At 41.3% G+C, this 8,714-nt stretch overlaps 1 pseudogene; it reads right to left on the bottom strand.

Moving 5' to 3' along the window:
- Positions 1-666: 666 nt before the first annotated feature.
- LOC102887511 lies at positions 667-1,097 on the bottom strand (annotated as a pseudogene).
- Between the last annotated feature and the right edge of the window lie 7,617 nt (positions 1,098-8,714).

The raw sequence follows: 8,714 nt of genomic DNA, 5'->3' as shown, positions 1-8,714 counted from the left end.
TTACACATAATATGTTATATGTTTTTACATATAATATATCAGTAATAAATACATGTTTGGTATCCGTCAGACTACAGGGTGAATTTGAAAAATCAGAGGCTTTCTGAATTCCATGGCAACTAAAATACCTCATGAAAAAAGTGATAGTTGATTTGTCAGAGGCTTTCAGGTATCAGTACAGTTGTCCCTCCTTATCTGCCATTTCACTTTCTGCAGTTTCAGCTACCCATGGGCAGCAGCGATCCGAAAATATTGAATGGAAAATTCCAAAATTGAACAATTCATACGTTTTCAATCTCGCGCTGTTTTGAGCAATGTCATGAAATCTCGCGCTGTTTTGAGCAATGTCATGAAATCTCGCGCTGTTTTGAGTAGTACGATGAAATCCGCACGTGCCGTCAATGGCTGTCCCGCTTGGCACTTGACTCATCCCTTTGTCCACAGTCCATGCTGTCTACGCTTCATGCCCATTAGTCACACTGACTGTTGAGATATCGCAGGGCTTGTGTTCAAGTCACCCCTATTTTACATCAGAATGGCCCCAAAGCGATTCATATAACTTTTTTTCTTAATCAAACGATTTTAATCAAGTTAATAGTAAGTAGTAAAAGAACAACGACATGAAAAGCCCCGCATTTTATACGTTTCGATTATTTTCCATTGTCTTTACTTGTAAGGTATTGAAGGTGGGACCCATTTCTGAATTTTCCTAGTGGTGGAATGAGGTGCATATTATTCTGGAGCGCCACTCATGTTGAATTTATGGTTTGTCCGAATTAATTTACGAGCAGTAGGTGGTTTTGTTGTTGGAGGGACATCAGTCATACAATGATGCCATTCAGTGGTCACCATGCTTCCATCCATATCCCAGAATGTATTTTTGTCATTCACTTCGGTAGTATATATAACCCATCGATGACGGCCTCAAAACTGCTGTTGTCTTCATAGTATTTATTTCCATATTTGTCTTCCCCAACTCATGTACCAACCCTCACATCATTTGTCCTGAAGAAGGTTCGTAGACAGCCTTGGAGGCCACCGTGGCCATTGACCTGCCACAGCCCACGCTCCAGGACCAGCAGGAACTCCATCTTGTCCTGCAGGCTGGCCTCCCAGGTAAATAACTTTTTCTTATTACAGTATATTGTCATAATTGTTCTATTTTATTATTAGTTATTGTTATTAATCTCTCGCTGTGCTTGACTGATAAATTAAACTTTATGATAGGTATATATAGGAAAAAACAGTATATGTAGGATTCGGTACTATCTGCACTTTCGGGCATCCTATGGGGCCTTGAGACGCATCCCTGTGGATAAGTGGGGATGACTGTAGAGCATAGTAGAGCTCACACAGGGCAGAGGATGAGGTTCCCAAGGATTTTCCTGCCAGAGCTGCAAAAGCTGCTGTTAAAACGCGGGGGGCTCCAAACGTAGAAGCTCCACTCTGAATACGATAAGCTTTTGTTCATTACAGAAAATGCTCCACAGAAGGCAATGGGTGAACGAACTGGAAAGGGGACTAAGAGAAGTTTGGGCCGTGGGAATTCCCTAACGCGGCCCCTGTTTGCCCGGTTAGTGTTGTCGTGTAAAAGTCATATGAGTAAGAGAGGAATTTTTTAAATTTATTTATTTAAATCAGTTTCAAGTATACAGTACATTGGTTAGACACCTATATAGTTTGTAAAATGATCCCCCCAATTGCTCCCTCCCTGCCCTGGCCCTCCACCTAAGCCATCATATTAATGCTGACTGCATTCCCCATGCCATGCTCCCCATCTCCGTGACCACTATCAACTACTAATTTGTACTTCTTTAACCCTTCACCCCATTCTCCCAGCCCCCCAACCCCACTCCCCTCTGTCCATCACCAAATTGTCCACTGTATTTGTGAGTCTGTTTTTGATTAGCTTGTTCTTTTTGTTCCTTAGATTCCACATATAAGTGAAATCGTATGGTATTTATCTTTCTCTGTCTGACTTATTTCACTCAGCATAATAACCTCTCGGTCCATCCGTGTCATTGCAAATGGTAGGATTTCATTTTTTTTAATGGCTGAGTAATATTTCATTGCATATTTGAACCATAATTTCTTTATCCAATCGTCTGTTGATGGGCATTTAAGTTGCTTCCATATCTTGGCTATTTTAAATTGCGCTGCCATGAGAGGAATTTTAAAGGCACTGGACTCTTACTACACCCATTAAAAATGAAATTATTCAAAACATATCAGAGAGATGTGCCATTTATCAGCAGAATTTTCTATAGACCACTGCCAAGGTAAGCACAGGAAGTTCTTCCTGATCCCTGGGATCCTGGTGGCAACTGAATTTCATAGAACTAATGTCTGTAAAAGGTAAGAGATTTTGTTTGGCTAAGATGTGTGTGTGTGTGATCTCATGACAGCCTCAAATCTTGTCCTTTTCAAGAGCCACCGCTTAGGCAAAGGTAGCTCTTAATAAACATGACTTCTGCTTCTGGCATTTGAGTCAGACAGAAAAAGTAATTTTATTTCTACTTTCTTCCAGGATTTAACCACTCAAACTCTAAAATACTATTTGGCCAAGGTTCTGCAACCTACTATGTTAAGATGGCCTACAACTTTACCACACGCCTTGTTAAAAATTAGAGTGACCCCTTTAAGCAAGTGTAGTCCTAGCTCCTTTTGACCTTATGTTCAGGAGGCCTATGAGTTTGCATCTGAGGCCAAGTTCTGTGCCTGATTTAACTGAATCCTTTCATGGTCGTGCTAGATACTTAAAAAGGTTTCTCTCTTTCCTAGAAACCCTGAGACTTAAAGTCAGAAGGACCTGGAAGGGTCACTCCAAAGAAGTTGCTATCCCAATTGACTCAGAGATGTTAGCTACATAAAGGCCTTCCCAGAGGGAAGGTGGGCTGTCACTGCCCTGGGAGGGAGCCTTCCAAGTGCTGCTGATCATTCTTTGGGCCATGAGAGTGAAAGAAAGACCCAGCTGAATCCATGCTGACCCCCTGAAGCCGGTCCTTCAGGGGAGACCGGACTGTGGTTCCCACAAAGGACTTTTCTGGAGTATCTGATATTGGCAGCGAAGTCCACGGAAAGAAGAGGTATTCTAGTGAACTTCTCATAGTGGCCTAGACCATCCTATTCACAGTAGTGGGTATTTACACCACTTTAAACATTGCATTTACTAACAAACATGTAGTTGGTTAAAAATTAAAATTGGACTACTTAAAATAGTTTAATGCCGGGGAAAAAAAATCATCCCACCAAGTTCTCAGAGGGCCTCTGAGCCCAGCAGCTATAAAAGAGTCTAAGACTTCATTACGAGTTCAAAGTTACTGTTCACATTTAAGGGAACAATCAGGTACTGGGGCCATGACTTCCAGAAGAGATTAAAGGATGGTGTAGAGAAGAAAAGCATCTAATTAGCAGACAAACAGAAATCTGGCATTTACAGGTAGATACTGCAAAAGACAGGTCTAATGTCACTCGATTAACTTTAGGACACAAGCTCCCCCAGTTCCGGTATAGATGGATAAACAAATGTTGGCTCTTGTTCAGGGAGATGTAATTGACTTAATGTTGTAATAATATGACTATTGATTTAGATTGGTGCAAAAAAAATAATGGCCCATAGGACGAGTTTGTCCCAAGACTCAAAACGTATATGACCGCGTACTTTAAAAACTGGGTATTCAATCGGTACTCTTGAACAGGTGCCTCATAATAAGACTTTGATGCTAGATGATGGCCATTAGTGTTGTTAAAAAAAAAATTCAACAGAGTAAATGTGAAGATCTAATTGGCTTTCTTAAGCAATTCCTGAACCAGACAGCATCTCATCCAGCAACTAGAAGGGCACTTGGGAGCGTACAAAATGGAAGTTTGTCGTAGAAAGAAGGATGGGACAAGGGAGCTAATAACGAAAGAAAAGAAAGGATTATTTTTGGTCTGGGACAGCTTTTCTTTGGGGAAAGAGAGGAGGAAGTGCTTTTACTATGCAGATTACTTCTTTCTTTTTATTTTTTATCAAGTTCTTTTATTTTGCTCTGGATTTATGACCGTATCTGTTATATAGTTTGGTGTTTATACCTTTCTGAGCATCCTTTTTCATCAGTTGCATATTTTATCATTCCAGAGTACCTCTTTTTATTCTATTCAGTGTTTTAATCCTGAAGTTCACGTTACCTGATACTAATATCAGATATGAATGTTATCTCTCCCGTGTTTTGGTCCGTATGTGTTACATTTACCCACTCTTTTTATTATCCCTATTGCTTTCTTTGAAAGTGTGTGTTTTCTAAATAGCATGTATTCGTGGTTTTCCTTTTAACCTGATATGATAGATAGTAAATTTTAATAGGCGAGATCAAATTATTACATTGAAAACGGTAACGAATGCATCTTATTCATCGTTCTATAGATGGACGCGTAATAAAAGTGTTACTCTATATTTATTACTTTAGATCGTTTTTATCGTTCTTCTACTTTTCTTATTTATTTATTTAAATTAAAAATTTTGTCCTTCCCCCCACCCCCTTCCCCCTTTGGCAAACATCAGCTCGTTCTCTGCTTCTATGGGTCTGTTTCCGTTTTGCTTTGTTTATTCATTTATTTATTATTTTTTTTAGCTTACACGTATAAGTGAGATCATGTGGTATTTGTCTTTCTCTGTCTTATTTCACTTAGGATAATATCCTCTAGCTTCTCTTCTTTCTTTGATGGGGTGGGGGAGGCAAAAAGGGCCCACGTGACAGACTATTCTACTGGTGCTTGACCAGAAAGTTCTAAACTGGTTGATTATGTTTTGGAGAGAGATCGAAACTGCAATTATATCAGGTATGAAATCTAGGTTTGGTATCTTGGGCTTTTAGCGGGAAAGACGCCATTTGGGGCCTGTGGTTTTCTCTTTAACGGTGCCTTTGTATTTCACATCTGAGACTCATTATTTGAGAAGTTCAAACAGTTACTGAAGGGCCTAAATTATGTAAATATGATGCTTCTTATATATTTGATGAAAACTCAAGAGAAATGTATTGGGCCTTACAAGAAAAACTCTTAGTTAAAAATTTAAATGATACAACTCCAACATGAAGCCATGCCTTAGACTTGGATTGGTGAAGACTTTGTAAGAAACTTCAAAATGATACTCCAGTAGTTAACCATTTGAAAGCTCAATTAATAAGGATGTCACAATAGAGTAAAATTCACGTATGATGAAGAAAAATGCTCCCGCGTTGTTTACCAAGAATCTGATTTGACCCTCAATATCACTATGATGCATTTAAAGGTTATTCTCCCAAGGCAAAGATGATACTGAATTTTAAAATTCATCCCATTGTAATTCTGCTCGTCGTTTTGCTTTGTATTTTATTTACTGGTTATTTAGGCGTCTGCAACTTGTCCAGAAAAAAAGAAAAAGGTGAAAACAACAATGGAGAGAATTAAATACCGTAAAGTTATTATTTCTTAGTAACACAGGTAGGTGATTGTCAGGGCAAATACGAATTAAAAATAAGAGTCTTAATTCTCCCCGTAGAAAATAAGGCCAGAGACTTCCCCCTCTCAATCTCGCCATTCATTCAGAATTTATTCCTTTGTCTTTTCAAATGTATGTAAATCTTGTTAATGGCTAAATCAGCTTCTGGCCATTCTTACAGCTCAGGAATGTTTCCTCCTCTCCAGGGCCGAGGAGCATCTTTTTTGAAATGTAATCAAAAGAAGGTATGAGAATACCCGGTTTCCAAGAGGAAATGGGTCTGACTTCAGCTGGAATGGGAAGCAGCCTCCGGGCTCTGTGAAGGGTGAGACTTCCTCCTGTACCCGCTTCCGTGCCGCAGGTGGCCTGTCCCGCTCACCGCACTCAGCTTTCATGCTTATTCAATGATACGATTGTTTTCTTTCTTTTCCCCTTTTGTGGAGAGGCGTTCTGGGTTGGGAAGAGATTTTGTTTTTAATTACATTTGCCCCCCACGCTTCACGCAATGGGGAAAGGGCTGTTTTTCATTCATTGGAGCTGTGTCAACTGAATGACCGTGTGGAGGGGGGAAATAAAAATCTTTTAAAAGTGAACTTTTACACAAGTCTAACACACAGACAGAAAAGTGTGAAATCATAAATGCACTGCTTGATGAATGTCCACGAAGTGAACGCATTCGTGTGACCAAGAACCCAAGTTCAATGGCCGGGAAACCCTGAAGCAAACCAGAGTATGTCACTCCCAAACTGGCCCCATAGCCATATTGATTATTTCGAAGCAAAGACTTGTAAAAAAAAATAGGTGCAAGAAGGACACTCTGAGCTTCCTTTTTTCCCCTGAAAGCAGGAAATAAAACTCCCCTGTGAAAGGTGCCCTCTCAGATCAAGAGGAAGGACTTTCTCATCACTGGAGACGGGGGATTGGGGGCCTGGAAATCTGTCAAACAAACCTCGTTAAACTCAGCCTTGCGTTTCTAGCCACCTCTCCACCATGGGCTACACCTAGCCCAGACCCCTTTGTTGTCGATCATTTCTTTGTCTAAAATGTATAAAAGCTTCCTGTTCTGGTCACTTCTTCGTGTCTTCATTCTCTTCTGAAGGCTCCCATGTACGTGTAAAAATTTAATAAAACGTGTATGCTTTCCTCCTGTTAATATATCTTAGGTCAGTTTAATTCTCAGGCCCAGGCAGAGACCCATAGAGGGTAGAGGAGAATTCCCCCCTTCACCCCTTTAGGTCATCACCCCTTTCCCAAAGACAGAGATGTATTTGCAAAAGCAGCTGGATGGGGGAGGGGCAGAAACCAAAGACAGAAAGTTGTTGGGAGGCCACAGCCAAGCTCTGTGCAAGAGATAGTGGCGGGACTCAGGCCGAGAGAAAAGGAGGGGCCAACTCTTCTCCCCAGGAACTCACAAGATGCATTGACTCAGGGTTAGCCATAGTGATCTGGCCCCGAAGTTTTCCAGCGGCCCCCAAGTTTTCCAGCGGCCCCCAGAACGATGTGCAAATGCCTCTGCCTCCAAGGGACTTGCATATCGATGCACGTTAGTTTGTCAAGGAGTGGAGAGGTGTAAACTTGAGAGTACCGATAATATCCCCTCCCCCAGAAACTCAGTTTGCATTGACTTCCAGAGGCAGTAGCCATGTGATCTTAAGAATTTCCAAGGGCTTCCCTTAAAATGTAAAAAGTGCCCAAGGCCCTGATAACAAAAACAAAAGGCCAAACAGAGTCGGGGGCAACAAAGCTTTTATCGAGATCAATAAAAAATAACTATTCGGGACTCACTGATTCAGGCAGAAAGCCAAAAGGTGTTTTGATTAGGGGACAAAGGCAATGGGCATTTATGGAGAAGGGGAAAGGGGACAATTCCATCTGTAGAAAGAATGCATTGCTTTTTTTTAATTTTTACAGCTTGCAGATATATTTGTTTGCATCCTAAATTGTCATCTTTCCCAAAGATTTCCTGTTCCCCTTATCGAGCGCGACTTCTTTTGTAAATGGCCTGAGTCTCTTTTGAAATGGGTAAGGCACAGAAAGCCCTCAGCCGCCATCAACATCACAGGGGCTGCAGACTGAGGAATGCATCACTCCCGGTGCAGATAGCATAACAAAATGATGCTGATTGTTTTACATTTTTAGTCAAGTAGTCATCAGTCTAGGAGTCATAATATCTGCTTTCTTGTTATCATTGCAAACAGTTCTTTGGGACAGAATATTGCCCTAGGCCCAATCCAAAGGTTATTTTTCCCTGTTTTAACATTCCAAAGATTCGAGTCGAGGCCTCTGGCATGGCAACTCAGCTTCATTTTAAGGTGTCTCTATTTACATTATTATTTTTTTACGACCCAAGAAGTATAAGCAAATGCTCCGCCCCCAAGGAGACTTGCATCTCAGTGCAATGTACTTTTAAAGGAAGAGTGTACTTTGGTCTGTTTCCTGGCATTGTTAAAAAAAAAAAAAAAAACAATCCCCAAAACCGACCTGATAATAAGACTAGAGAGCGTTCCTGAGCATCTTTAGCTTGGTAGTCCTTTTTTTTTTTTTTAAGAAAAAAATATCACTGCCTGACACTATACACAAAAATCAATTCCAGCTGTATCGTAAATCGAAAAATAAAAGGCAGGACAACAAAGCTTGTAGAAAACTACAGGAGAACATTTTCATGATCTCGGGGCTGGGAAGGATTTCTTAAACAGGACACAAAAAGCACTAACCATAGGGAAAATATGGATACCTCAGTGTTTTGTGAGTTCTGCTAGCACTAAACCAATGTATTAGTCCTCACTTATCTTCCCCGTACCACCTCTTACACACACACATACTCCCCGCAGTGTGGCTTCTGTTCAGTCTCCATTCTCTCTACCCCAGGTCTCCGAGCTCCTGTTTTATGCAACACACGTAGGCTTACCGCTTCAGGACGGTCCCCTACCTACAGAAGCGTACTTTGTTTCCAGTGTTTTCTGAGAAGTGCTGCCCCTTGGCTGCTTTGCTGTGCTCGCTGCCTTTTAATTGCACATATCTGCTACATGGCTTCTGTTCCATCCGCTCCCCACGTCCCCAGGTCCTATAGCTCTTGCCGTGTGCTGGGATACGGGGGTCCCACTTTAGAGAAAACCCCGTGCATAAAGTGCGCTGCTCATATCTGGGATATGAGCGTAGGGCAGCTACTGACCGCACGCCTGTCCCCTGCGGCTTCTATGTGAATTCTAGGTGCCTTGAGAAGCCCCCACACCCTGTTTGGGGCTGAGGATTT

The sequence above is a fragment of the Pteropus alecto genome, unplaced genomic scaffold (genome assembly GCF_000325575.1).
Source record: "Pteropus alecto unplaced genomic scaffold, ASM32557v1 scaffold396, whole genome shotgun sequence".
Classification (NCBI taxonomy): domain Eukaryota; kingdom Metazoa; phylum Chordata; class Mammalia; order Chiroptera; family Pteropodidae; genus Pteropus; species Pteropus alecto.
This window is presented reverse-complemented; position numbering and strand designations above follow the sequence as displayed.